We start from the raw sequence: 13,905 nt of genomic DNA, 5'->3' as shown, positions 1-13,905 counted from the left end.
TTCCTAGCTTTCTGTAGGGGTGCAAATTTTAAGTGCCATATTATTTGCTAAAATTTAATATGAGAATAATATTATTTGCAATGATATAGGAGGTAAACAAGAAAGTAAAGTTAGGGTTGATTCAGTTTGGCATTTACGAACAAGATGGGATTTGAGTGTTATTTGAAGGGAAAAAGTTTGATTTATGAGGTATGAAGTAGGTCAAAATGTTTTCTTTTAAGTTCTCACCACCCCCAAGGTGGAAGCCAGCCTAGAAGTGGAGTGTGCAAGGACAGAGCTGGTGGTTCCTTATAAGTGCCCACAGGAATATAATTATATGGATTCCAAGGGACTAGTAACCTTCCTTTTTTGGCAGCCAGATAAGTCAACAGAGACTCAGGAGAGAGTCCACTCTTGGTTTGGGAAATAACTTAGACCAAGAAATGAATCACAGTAAAGAAAGAGTTGTTTACTTTTCCCTCACCAAAAGAATACGTTTTCAGTACCCCGTTGGAAAAACACTGGATCCTTTGCATTCATACATGTGTTTTTCCCTTCCCTTCCTTTGGCTAATAACTCTGGATATTTCTTTCAGAAGAACTCTTACAAAGCACAATTGCTGTAAATTTTATTTAATAATGATCCCTCAGTACTTATAAGGAACAAATTTCCTGCTATTTTTACTGTAAAATAAATGTAAAATTTTAAACTTGAAAAAGGAAGAAAAATGTACATTTTGGAATTTTTCTGACACAGAATTTTAATGCTGTTTCATATTGTGTTACTACAGTATCTAAATCTACAATAGAGAAGGTAATGGATTGTTATGAGTCTCAAGGCAATTAACTTGAGGCAATAAGACCTGCAGAAAAGGAAAAAAAAAAATAGCATCTTTGAACCTGAGAATTTGACCACTCTGAGTATTGTATTCTTCTACTCTATGAAAAGGACTGTTTCTTACAGGACTAGATTCTGAAACCGCATTGACAGGAAAGGAAATTCAAAAGAAAACATTCTTAAAAATAAATGAGTAGACTATTGATCTGCAAAGGATATTTGCTCAAAAGGGTGACAAAAATTAACGAGTGTTGGTAGCCAAGTCCTTTTTCCAGCTTTTCACAACAGGTGCTTTCAGGGCTTCAGCAGAATTGGACGTATGGGCCCAGGCTGGCAGCTCTGCATTCAGGTGCTTGTGTAAGCACTGGACTCACGAAGGGGTGTCCCAGCTTGCTCACTTATGGAATGGCATCAAAAGTTTTACCTGGGCTTCCCTGGTGGCACAGTGGTTGAGAGTCCGCCTGCCGATGTAGGGGACACGGGTTCGTTTCCCGGTCCGGGAGGATCCCACGTGCTGCGAAGCCATGGCCGCTGAGTCTGCACGTTCGGAGCCTGTGCTCCGCAGCGGAAGAGACCACACAGTGAGAGGGCCGTGTACCACAAAAAAAAAAAAAAGTTTTACCTTCCTTCTTCTACTACTATTACTTAGAAAATAGAAATGAATGTTGTTATATACATTGCCAGAATTTACATGCCACTGTATTTTTTATTACAGAGACCAAAAGCAGATATATGAAAGCACAGAAACTTATTATATTTTCCTGGTAGGTTTAAGAAAAAAAAAGAAAGTAGAAAGGTCCACTTCACGGCTCATTAACCTCAGACACATTATTATTAGGTTGAGACTGAAGATTAAGAATCTAATGTGGCATCTAACTGCCCGGAGTCTGAATAGCAAGGTAACTCTACAAATTAACATCTATGACTCCACAGTCTGCCCTGGGACACTCACTGGCACTCTCAGTTCATGTGTCCTTGGACCCCTTCCTCCAATTTCCAAGCCAGAACTGAGGGCCGAGAGTTGCTGGTGGAGTATCACAATCTCTATTTCAGGGAAAGTATAAATGAGTACAAATGCGAAATGGAAATGTCCCCTCCAGCCTCCATAACTTTCTTTCTCATATAGGTTAGTTAATAAAACATGTTTCCTTTTTGATTATTCAGACTCGTTAGTGTAATTCAGCTGCTAGCAGTACGTCTTCTTTAAGCTCCATGACATATAATAGGCCACCTTCCGAGACAAAATATATTTATCAGCTGACAAATATCTATAAATATATTTCATTGTGATTAGATTGTCACAACAATTCTGTAATGATGTAGAAGGGCCTGAATTGTTATTGTTATATTAGATAGGGAGAAACTGAAGCTCTATGATTTAAATGACTTGCCTCAGTCACATAGATGGAAAGACTTAAGGCCTGCTGGGTGCTCCACCTTCAAATACTCTGCTCCTTCATCTATTCTATGTAACCCCCTTTCATTAAAAGATAGAACAGTCAAAATAGTTGATATGCTTGTTGCTGTTGCTTTACCAATTCTGAATTTTGGCCACAAGGAAAAGTTTCTCAAGTAACTAAACAAAAGCTTGAGTGATACCTTTTGAAAAGTGTTCACATTGAATATACCCCTGAGAGGTTACTTTGCCATTTGACTACCCTGCACTGGTTTAACTTTTCTACTTTTTCCTCATGTTTTCCTTTAACATCAGAAGCCAACAGAGATATCAAGAGGCTAAATAAAATAAAATCTTTATACACATTTCAAAGGCTACTGAAGAAACCTTGTTTTATGACAATTATCAGCATTCTACTAGAGTTGTCTGAATGTTGATGGTCTCATAGCTAGTTGTCATAGGTTGGAGTTATCAGCACTCCTGAAACTTGGAGATTATAGCATCCTGGGAGGGAGTCTTACTCTACCCTCCGATGGTCCCAAGGATACTAGAATTTTTCTGCAGATAGCAGTTTTAGGAAAATGAGACAAATCATATATAAAATTGCCCTTAGTTCACATTTATTTTCAAGAACTCTTTGGCATAAGAAATGTATTTAATGCTCCTTTAAAACCCACGGCTGTGAATAGTGAAGTAAAACATACATTTGCAAAAAGGATGCCCATATTTACTATTCCAGGGAATTAATTTTCAAGGAGAATACAGTCAGTTTTCATTTCTTTAAACTGCTCGTCCATAGGTGTCAAGACTTTGACTAAGATAAGATTGGTCATTGTACCATTAGAATTTGAAAGTACATTTTCTTCATTTACGTAAAAGATAAAATGTGTCGCCAGGAAAAAATCTTGCCTTTCTTATAAATAAGCCAACATTGTCCTAAACCATGAGGTCTGGTCACTTGATTTTTTGTTTCCAGGTTGTATGACTAGCATGAAAGACGTGATTACTAAACAGTGTAAAGTCAGTGAAATTCTGTAAGTCATTTCTGTTTTCTCCTTTCTCAATGTCTTCAAATTTTAAAAAATTCCATTTTGGAAATAGGATAATGGAGCTGGAATGTTCTTGGGGTGAGGACATTTACTTAATGAACAAATAAAGTTCATTTAGTTTTTGTTAAAACTAATGGTGCACTTTTCTATTTAAGATACAAGACTGAAATTAGGTTTGCAGTCTAAATTTTCACTTCTTCAGAAAATACGAATTTTCCCATACCTTTTGTTTGAGGTTGTAGGTACTATGGTGCCACTGAATTTAAACCTATTTTTGTCTTTGTAATTTGAAGTTTAATCTGATCTCAAAAGACTGGTTGTTAAGGATGAACATAGCTTTTTCCACTCATTTTAGAAATAAGAATTATAGTGGGGATAGAATAATTGATTAACATTTAAAAATACAGAATCCCTTTGCTCTTACACAGAAAATTAAAGTCTCTTATTCTTAACCACCCCCTTTCTGAAAAAGTGTATAATTCCACCATTTGTTCTCCTCAAAAGAAAGATTTGGGCTAGAGTGAGACAGCTTAAACTAGTCTCATTTGCTTGCTCAGCTCTCCAAGTAGGTAATTGCAGAAAGAAAAGACAATTCTTTGATCTCAGCGAGGTGCTAATTTGTAAGATTTTTGAGCTGTTTGGGCCTTAGGAAGAAGGGATCAGTACGTAAACAATGGCATTTATCTGGCAGCCTATTACTGACACATTACTATCTCAGTACTTATGCATTTACACTGGTGTTTGAAGACAGGACTATGTGTCAATAAAGGAATTAGACCAGACACCTCAGTCCATCAGGTTTATCTCAGTTTGCTGACAGGAACAGTAGGTGACATTAAGCAACAGAAAACACTTCAAAGTTACCTAGTCTTGGTTTTGCAACTAAGACAAACAACATTTACTGCTTTAGCAGCAACAAACAATGAGTGTAAGACTGCAGAGGGAAGATGAAAGAGCACAGCAAGTTATCAAACGTAAAGCCTGCCCATACCCCATTTCTAGCTGTCCCCTGAATTTAACTAGAGAGATTAAAAAAAAAAGATTTCAATGATAAGTAGTGTTCATTTAGACTTCTTAAAAGGAAACCCTCTTAAGAAGGATGGTAGGAAATGAGTGGATGAGAAAACTTTACTTGACTATTCACCGACTACTCTTAAGGATTTCAATATTAATTTATTCATTCATTTCAACAACTTTTCAGTAAACAACCAAGGTGTGTCTACTATATGCTAGGATCTGTATAAAGATAATGCTGTTACAGATACAGATGCATGGAACTTTGAAAAATAACACCAGGCTATAGTACAGCAGAATTATTAGGTGGATATATGGTTATATTTGAGGGGCTGTAGAAAGGAGGTAGATGATCTATGTCTCAAATAAATTGGTAAAGGCTGCCTATATTTTTAGCTTAAGCTAAATTGAAAGAAACCTGAAAAAACACTTTAAAGCATCATCATATGAAAATATACCCCAGATTTCTTCTTCTGTACTTCTAAGTTCAGAGTTATTTACCAGAGTATTTTATACACAAATTTCGTTAATCTTTTGGGATATAGATTAATTACTTGATTCCACAAATATTTATTGAATACTTAATACAACAATCCTTATTCTGATTTAGCCTGGGATAAAGCAGAGAATAAGATGGACTAGCTCCTTGCTCTCATGTGAGGAGATAAACAATGGTAATTTTGGAGTGTCAAAAAATCATATAAAGTGAATAGAATCAAGCGGTGTGATAAAGAGTAAATGGAATGAGATGGGAATACTATTGGTGACATTGGTATTTTAGAGTCGTTGGTCATGAAAAGAAACTGTAATGATAAAAAGTAATAATGAGGAGAAAGAGCATTCTAAGCAGTGGGAACAACAAATATAACAAAATATTGACCTGCTGGGAAAAGAGAAGGAAGACAGGTATATACAGCTAAGTAGAGTGAGAGATAATGAAGTAATAAATCAAAGCTGCAGAGGCAGTTGGGGGCCAGGCCATACGGAAGAAGGGAGGGTATAATAGATGAAGTCAGAGAGATTTTAGATTTTAGAATTAATTTTAGAACATATTCTACTGAGAAAATCTTCTAATTTTGCTCAGCCTATATGTAGCATTTAACCAAGCTAATTTCTACTTCCTCCTGGGAACCCTTTCTTCACTCAGCTTTCAGACACTACGCTCCACTGGTTTCCCTCCACCTTCACTGGCTGCTCCTTTTCAGTCTCCTCCTTTGCTGGCTCCACCTCATCACCTCATGCACATTGGGCTAAGTCTTCAGACCTTCTCCCTTTTCTATTTACATTCACTGTTTTGATGACCTTACCCAGTCTTATGGCTTTGAATAACATCTGTACATGAATGACCACCAAATATGTATCCCTAGCCTGTCCTTCTCCTCTGCACTCCAAACTTCAATATCCAACCTCCTGCTTGGCTTCTCTGCTTGGATGTCCAGTACACATCTCAAACGCATGCCATACCAAACCAAGTTCCTGATATGTCCTCCCCAAATCTTTTCTTTCTTTGGACTTCTCTGTCTTAGGTAATGGCAACTCTGACCTTCCAGTAGATCTGACTAAAAACTTGGAAGTCATCCTTGATTCCTCTCTGCTCCATCTACAGGAGCTGAGCATATCTTGGCTCAAGTATTGCAGTGGAGTTCTAGCTGGTATCCTCTCCTCAGCCCTGTTCCCTTTCAGACAACCCTCATCACAGTAGCCATGTTCCTCTTAACCAAGTCAGCGCACGTCTCTTCCCAGCTCAACACCTCACTCAGAGTCTAAAAGATGCTCCATAACCAGGTTTTGTTATCTCTGACTTCTCTGATTTCTCTCACTTGCACTCACTCTGCTTTTTTGCTGTTCCTTGGCAGGGTTCTTTCTTCTCCCCAGAATGCTATTCACTGCAAACTCCACCTGCCTCTTGCCTCACCTCCATCAAGTCTTTACTCAAAAGGCACCTTCACAGTGGGTCCTTTTCCTGACCATACTATTTAAAGTTGTATCTCATCTTACTCTCAGACTCCTTGCCCACATTCCTGATTTATTTTTTTTTTCATTTTATTTATCACTAACATGCTTCATAATTTACTTCTTTTTTTTTCAGGTTTCTTTATTATCTATTTCCCCTCAGTAGAATGTAAGTTACATTTGGCAGGAAGTTTTGTCCATCTTGTTCCCTGCCATGTCCTCAGCAATGAGACTAGTTCCAGGAACATAGTAAGCAGATAATAACATATATCAGATTAATGGGTGGTGGGGGGGAGAGACATAAAAAAATCTTAATCAGGGAGTGACAAAATATGACTTCTGTTTTTTTTTTTTTTTTTTTGCGGTATGCGGGCCTCTCACTGCCGCGGCCTCTCCCGCCACGGAGCACAGGTTCCGGACGCGCAGGCTCAGCAGCCATGGCTCAGGACGCGCAGGCTCAGCAGCCGTGGCTCAGGGGCCCAGCCGCTCCGCGGCACGTGAGATCCTTCCGGACCAGGGAACGAACCAGCGTCCCCTACATTGGCAGGCGGACTCGCAACCACTGCGCCACCAGGGAAGCCCTGACTTACGTTTTAAGATGATCATTTTGCTTAACCTGTAGAGAATAGATTGGAGGGGTGGAGTTGGAGTTGCAAATGGAAGAAGAGGCATCATTAAGAGGCATGACAGTAGTTCAGGTAAGTGATGACGGTGGGTGTCTCCAGCTAATAGTAGTAGAGGTGGAGAGAAGTGGATGTGTTCAAGATTTGTTCGGAGGCTGACTATGTTACTGACCTTTTACAGCTGGGCCTCATCAAGGGTCCTCCTGCCTGGTGTCATTCGAGCCAATTGAATAAGATTGAGTTCAGTTCAGAAGCAAAGGAAAGTTTTATTCTTTGATCAAAGAATGGAGAGGCAGGAGCTTGCACTTCAGAGTGCACGCTCTCCCCGCGCTCTCCTTGAATGGCCATGGGCGGGGCTGCTTTATAGGGATCTTATCCTCAGGGAGAGGGGCGGAGTTTTTGCAAGTCGGGCGCAGGCGCAGCTGTGCTGCTCTTGGCCCCTGCTCGCACTGCCGGGTGAAACGTCACTGAACGCGGCCCGCGGCCACCATCTTAGATTGAGGTGTCTGTGCCGCGCTTCTGCGCACCGTCTGCCGAGGTGACGTGTCAGGCACAGCGTCTGAAGTGCGGGGATGAGCCCTCTGCATGCAGCACCCTATGAGCAAGTGAGACTAGATGAAGCACAAAGGAAAAGAAAAAAAAAGGTTAGACTTTATTTTATTACCCAGAGTCTATTTTTGTTTCCCGGGAATTGTTCATGGGCTTTGCCAGTGACCACTTGATGACATTTACATTTACTTTTTTTTTTTTTAAGATGTTGGGGGCAGGAGTTTATTAATTAATTAATTTTTGCTGTGTTGCGTCTTCGTTTCTGTGCGAGGGCTTTCTCTAGTTGTGGCAAGCGGGGGCCACTCTTCATCGCGGTGCGCGGGTCTCTCACGATGGCGGCCTCTCTTGTTGCGGAGTACAGGCTCCAGACGCGCAGGCTCAGTAGTTGTGGCTCACGGGCCTAGTTGCTTCGCGGCATGTGGGATCCTCCCAGACCAGGGCTCAAACCCGTGTCCCCTGCATTAGCAGGCAGATTCTCAACCACTGCGCCACCAGGGAAGCCCCTACATTTACTTTTATAACCAGAATACCTCTGATTATTTCTGTCTTGAACACAGCTGTATAGATCCTCAGCTCTGATTGTTTTCTCCTTGTACAAGAGGTATTAAAACAAATGCCGATGGCTTGGGTGGTGTGGGAAAGGGTTAAGGGAATGCACTAGAATGGCAACTAGATTTGTGGCTTGAGAACTGGATGAGTAAAGGTGTCATTTACTGAGAAGAAGATGAGGGTGGGGACAATTTTAGGAATTGTTTTATTTGAGACGCCTCTTAGATATCAAGGAGCAAGTTGGTTATATGAATGTATTCTGTAGTGAAGAGGTCAACAATAAAGGTAAAAATTTGGAAGTCCTCACACGTTGATTGTTTTTAAAACCATTGGGTGGGATAAGCTCATGCATGAGAAGAGTCTATTTAAAAGGAAAGTGAGGGCCCTGGGGCATGCCAACCTTTTAGAAATTGAGCAGAGGAATTAAATCCAGCAAAAGAAGTTGAGAAGGAAATTTGCAGAAGCATGACATTTATGGTGGGAAAAGACTTTGGAGATTATCTAGATCCTAGAACAAGAGTGGGAGATCTATAGCCAATGGAGCAAATCTGGCCTGATGCTGGCTTTTGTAGGGCCTATGAGCTAAAAATGTTTTTTACAAATAAACATTTTCAATTTACTTGATAAAGAATACTAACTTTGAACTCCAGTTAAGCAAAATGTTTCCCCCAAAAGGGAAACATTAGTAAGCCTCTCTCTCTCCATATACATATCATCAGTAAAAACATTTGTGGAAAATGTTTTTCTCCCTAGTTTTTCTTTATTTTACCTCTCGTCCCACAAAGCTAAAAAGCCTAACATATTTAATATTTGGTCCTAATAGAAAAAGTTTGCCAACCCTTACTTTGGACTAATTCTTTCATATTGATGAAAGATAAGCTGAGGCCTAGAGATTTTTAAGTTATTGCTTAGGGTTACCAAGAAGGAGAGTAAGACTCAAATCCACGCTTGAACTTCTGGTTGCATTCCTGTTCCAAGACAGGATTCTATTCCTCTGTTGTGTATACAACAGACTGGCAAATATTTATACCACAAAATAAGAAAGAAATTTAATCGTATCATGGAAATATCTTGTCAATAAAAAATGAAATAAATGCAACAAGGTTCCAATGGCTGAATACACTCAATTAGAAGGACTCAATTTAGTATTAATTCAAAGCAAATCATTCTACCTGTTTAAATGAAATTTAAGGGAGAAAAAGCCATCAATCAGACTGATTTTTAAGTTCTTCAAAATAGTGTGAAGTAAAACAGCAGTTACCCAAATATTTCATGTCAATAAATGATATGAAATCCCAATTGTTTAGGTTCAAATTTCTTCTTGCCTATGCCCCAAACCAGAGACTTAAGAATAGTTTCCAGGGTAAGGTGGGGGATCATTTTCGTCTTGGGAATTAGCTGTTGGTACCACTGTTTTCTCTTATTCTACATTCTCCAAATGTCTTTATTTCTCACACACTGAAATCTTAGAAATTTAGCATAATCACATTTCTCATACATTTACCATTGCTTTAAAAAAACAAACTGTGGTAAATATACATAATATAAAATTTACCATCTTAACCATTTCTAAGTGTAAAGTTCAGTAGTGTTAATTATACTCACATTGGTGTACAGCCAATCTCCAGAACTTTTTTTATCTTGTAAAACTGAAACCCTATACCCTTTAAACAACAATCTTCCTCCCCATTTCCCCCTCTCCAAAGCCTCTAGCAACCACCATTCTATTTTCTATTTCTATGAATTTGACTATTCTAGATACCTCATGTAAGTGGAATCAGACAGACTTCATCTTTTTGTGAATGGCTTATTTCATTGGCATAATGTCCTCAAGGTTTATCATGATGTGGCATGTGTCAGAATTTCCTTCCTTTTTAAGGCTTGGTAATATTCCATTGTTTGTGTATACCACATTTGGTTTATCCATTCCTCCATCTATGGACACTTGGGTTGCTTCTGCCCCTTGGCTATTGTGAATAATGCTGCTGTGAACATGGGTGTACAACCATTGCTTTTTATAACCTGAGTTGCATGTCCTCAACTCTGACTGTGCTCCTCCTTATACTGAGACTTTTAAACTATTTTTTCTTGAGGATGGCACATAAGAGGGATCTTGGAACAGATGAAGGGGAGGCAGTCCATCAGGAAAGCTGGGAAAGTCTAGGAAACCTTAACAGAAAACGTCTCCTCTCATATTTTTTTTTACTAAGATTGAGGTGTGAATCCCTAGACCAATCATTCTGAAGATATGATGTTACTGAAGAAAGTGAGGCAAGGAAAAGGGTACAGGATTAGGAAACAAGTGCTTAGGCAGATTTACATCTAGGCCCCCAAGAGGGGATTGCTGAGAGCCTTGCTAGTAAATACGCACAGGTGGGGTAGTTGGCCAGAAGCAGGGCACAGTCCTGAGCATGTGGCAGGGGGATCAAAAGTTGGGCTAAAGTTCATAGAGAACAAAACTTTAAACCTTTATAAATACAATAAACTTTATGAGTAAAACTTATAAAATTTTGTAAATCCAAACTTATGAACTAGTACTAGTGAAGGGACTTTGTTATGAGACATGTGAAATTTGTCTCGGCTCTGCTACTAACTAATCACATGACTTTTGACAAACCATTGAGCTACTCTGAGCCTTCATTCCCTCACCTCTAAAGCAGGAATAATAACACCTACCTTGAAGGCTTATTTTGAGCATTGTAAGACCAGTCACGTAGTGCACACTCAACAAATGGTAGCTCTTTTCCCGTTACAGTTTTTATGATTGTTAATGATAGAGGCTGAAGACCAAGCTAAGGAAAATCTTCTTTTTCACAGGTGAACACACAAATTATTAATGTGAAAAAATTTAGTATTTTAGTAAAAACACAGTCTTTCTAGCTTAATGTACATATATGTGGAATTACAGATTTGACAAATTGTATCCATCATAAATGTCCTTTAGATGCTAAACATAGAATCTTTAGATGCTAAACATAGGTACTCCTGAAAAAATATACATATTCTAGGTTGATGAGTAATTCAGTATTTATAAAGCTGGTGTTCAGACATGAGTGCCATTTGGAGAAATCTTACTTTTCATTCTGTCTGTGCCTAGATTAATGTTACACATCAGAGTCTAAGAATCCCTAAATAAATACCATATGCCTCTGAATGTTGACTTTCTGATTCTGTAGCCAGTCCTTTTTAATGAAGTTCAATGCACAACTCAGAGTCAGCATCCCATTGCCTTAAAAGGCACATAGTCAAGTGGTAGACAAAGATGTTCCTCAAAGTTTTGGGTGTTCCAGTTAAGCATGTACACAGTCTGCTAATTCCTAATTTCTCCTGCTTAGAATTGTATATCACACAAAGAGTATTTTTCAGAGACGTGTAAATAAATCCGTGGGATGAGATTTCCCTGGATCTGTTGTCCATGTCTCCTCTCCTATGTCTCCTTGCCATTAATGTTTCTAACTCTGGAGAAAGAGAATGAGTAAGGATGACCCCTGCCACCTTCAGAAAGGATGGGAAGCATTCTTATGGCGGACATTGGGTTACACACTTCACATCCCATTCATCATTCCCATCTACATCATAAGGGGGAGGGAGGAAGGCTGCTGAGATCATCAGTAAACAATGGTCTTTTACAGAATTCTGATGCTATCCAAGACATTGGAAGGCACAGAATGGGACTCTTCTCTGTGATTTTTCAACATAGATTTGTTGAACACTGGTGTGTGTTATGACACTGTGGTGAGACGCAATGATGAGTAGCCAGAAGTCCCATCCCAAGGTCCTACTGTATTAGGAGAGAGATGTACACAATAGTAGCTTACATTTACACCGAGCACTTACTGGGGAAACTTACATACATTAACTCACAATCTTCCCAACCATCCTGTGATATTGCTAATATTAGTCTTCCCCCTCCTTCTAATACTGAGACACCAAGGATTAATCCTTCCTCAGAGTCACATAAATGTAGCCAGGAATTAAACCTCAGGAAGTTTGACCCCCAAGAATATAGTGATTCTCTTGCACAAAAGAAGCATGGGGGTAAAAGGCGCTGGCTGTCATAGAACGTGAGTAGATAGGCTGAAGTGGAGGTTCAGAAAAGGCATTAAGAAGGCTAATACTCACATGGAGCTCTGAGAATTAGATACGATTTGGATATAAGAGGAATTTGGGGGACCTGAAAAAGTCTAGTGATCACAACCTGACCTGATATTAGGAGTTACTCTGTTACTCTCTTTGAGCATAGCATGAGTGAGAGACTGCTGGGGAGGAAAAGGCAAGTTGTAATGGCTCTTAGAAGACTGTAAAATACAGATTAAATAGTTATTACTTTATTTGGTAGGCAATGAGCAGCCGATGAAAAATTCTGGATAGAAAAATGACATATTCTTAGTGGTTCGTTGGGAACATTAAGCTGTAGGTGTCTCCCAATGGGAGAAACAGACTGAAGGCAAGGAAAAGTTAGGATGCTATTGCTATACTTTCAGCAAAGAGTGATACAGATGTAGTCTAGAACATTGTCACTGGAGACAGAGAAATAGATGGATTTGAGAAAATGCAGGTTCAGAATCAACAGGACTGAGGAAAAGAGTCGATTTCATGGGAAGGAAACAGCAGTTCATGAAGGGTTTTGAAATGAGCCTTGAAAGATACACTTGGTTTTTATTAGGTAGAAAAGAGAGAGGAAGCATTCTTAGTGGGGAAAATAGGCAAATATTTGGTTTCTGTCTTTCTCCAGCTATGCTGAGAATACCCAGGCTTCAGTATCCTACCTTGGAACTGATACTCATTTCTGCCATGTCAGTCATGACTTTCCAAAAAGATAACTGTACATACAGTGGGTGACTATTAAATTCCCAATGACTTTCAATTGAGAAGAAATGAGAATTATTAGAAATTATATATTCACATCTCCTACCTCATTGAAAATGGTTTCCAATGTTGAATCAATGTTTTTGTTCCATATTTTCTCTTTCTTTTTCTTTTATTAAAATCAGAAAAGCTTTTCAGAATGACTACTGATCCAGAAACTTTAACGAATTAAAAATTTGAAGTGTTTTCTTTCAGGTTAACACTGTTCTACTGTTCGAAGTTAAAAGAAATCATGTAATTATGGATAATATTTATCCTACACAGGTTGCTGTTATGAAAGCATCTTTGTATATATAAAAATGGTCATAATTGGGAAAACGCTTAAACGGTAGCTACCTGGTTAGAGTCCAGAATATACACGCATATAAAAGCTATTTTATGTATTTTATATTTTTTTCTAACATCTATTACTTGTGGTTAATGTTCTTTCATTGCCTTTAATTTGTGGACACTTTCTAACCACCACTTGTGGGTCTTCAGGGAGCAAGCTCCTTCACAGAAACATTTATTTGCTACCACGAAGACCGTGAGGACAGAGAAACAATTCAATATTTATTCTGTGTTTAACAGCATCTTTGAGAGCTGGAGCAGGGCTTTCAAAATGTAAAACCAAAGAAGAAAATAATCCCCAAATCCAGCAAACCCCCTGGAGTTCTGTGGAGAATGGAACAAATAAGGCTGTTTCTAATACATACAGTCTGGGAGGTACTTCACAGCATATTTGACATAATCATGACATTGAAAAAATGTAACACAAGAAAAATAGAGTGAAGCTATAAAGTAAAATATAAAGACCACTGAGGTGTTTTTCTTATATGATATAGAATTATTCACCTAATCTTTCTCTGTCTCTGCAGTGCAAAATTACTAACAGGCCTAGGAAGTTGGTTCCTTCACTTCTTAAATGCAGAACACAGGGAGACATTTGAATTCTAGTCTTCCCATATGTAAATTGAAAAACATAACACCTGACTGATTTACATATATCACAGGGTACTGTGAGCGTCAAAACCAAAATGAAATAATATATGTGAAAATGCTTTATAAACTGTAAAATATTACACATAGGTAAGGTATTATTATCTTT

This window comes from Grampus griseus, assembly GCF_964374135.1.
Source record: "Grampus griseus genome assembly, chromosome: 16".
Taxonomy (NCBI): Eukaryota; Metazoa; Chordata; class Mammalia; order Artiodactyla; family Delphinidae; genus Grampus; species Grampus griseus.
The sequence above is the reverse complement of the archived record's forward strand: the minus strand, read 5'-3'. Positions refer to the sequence as shown.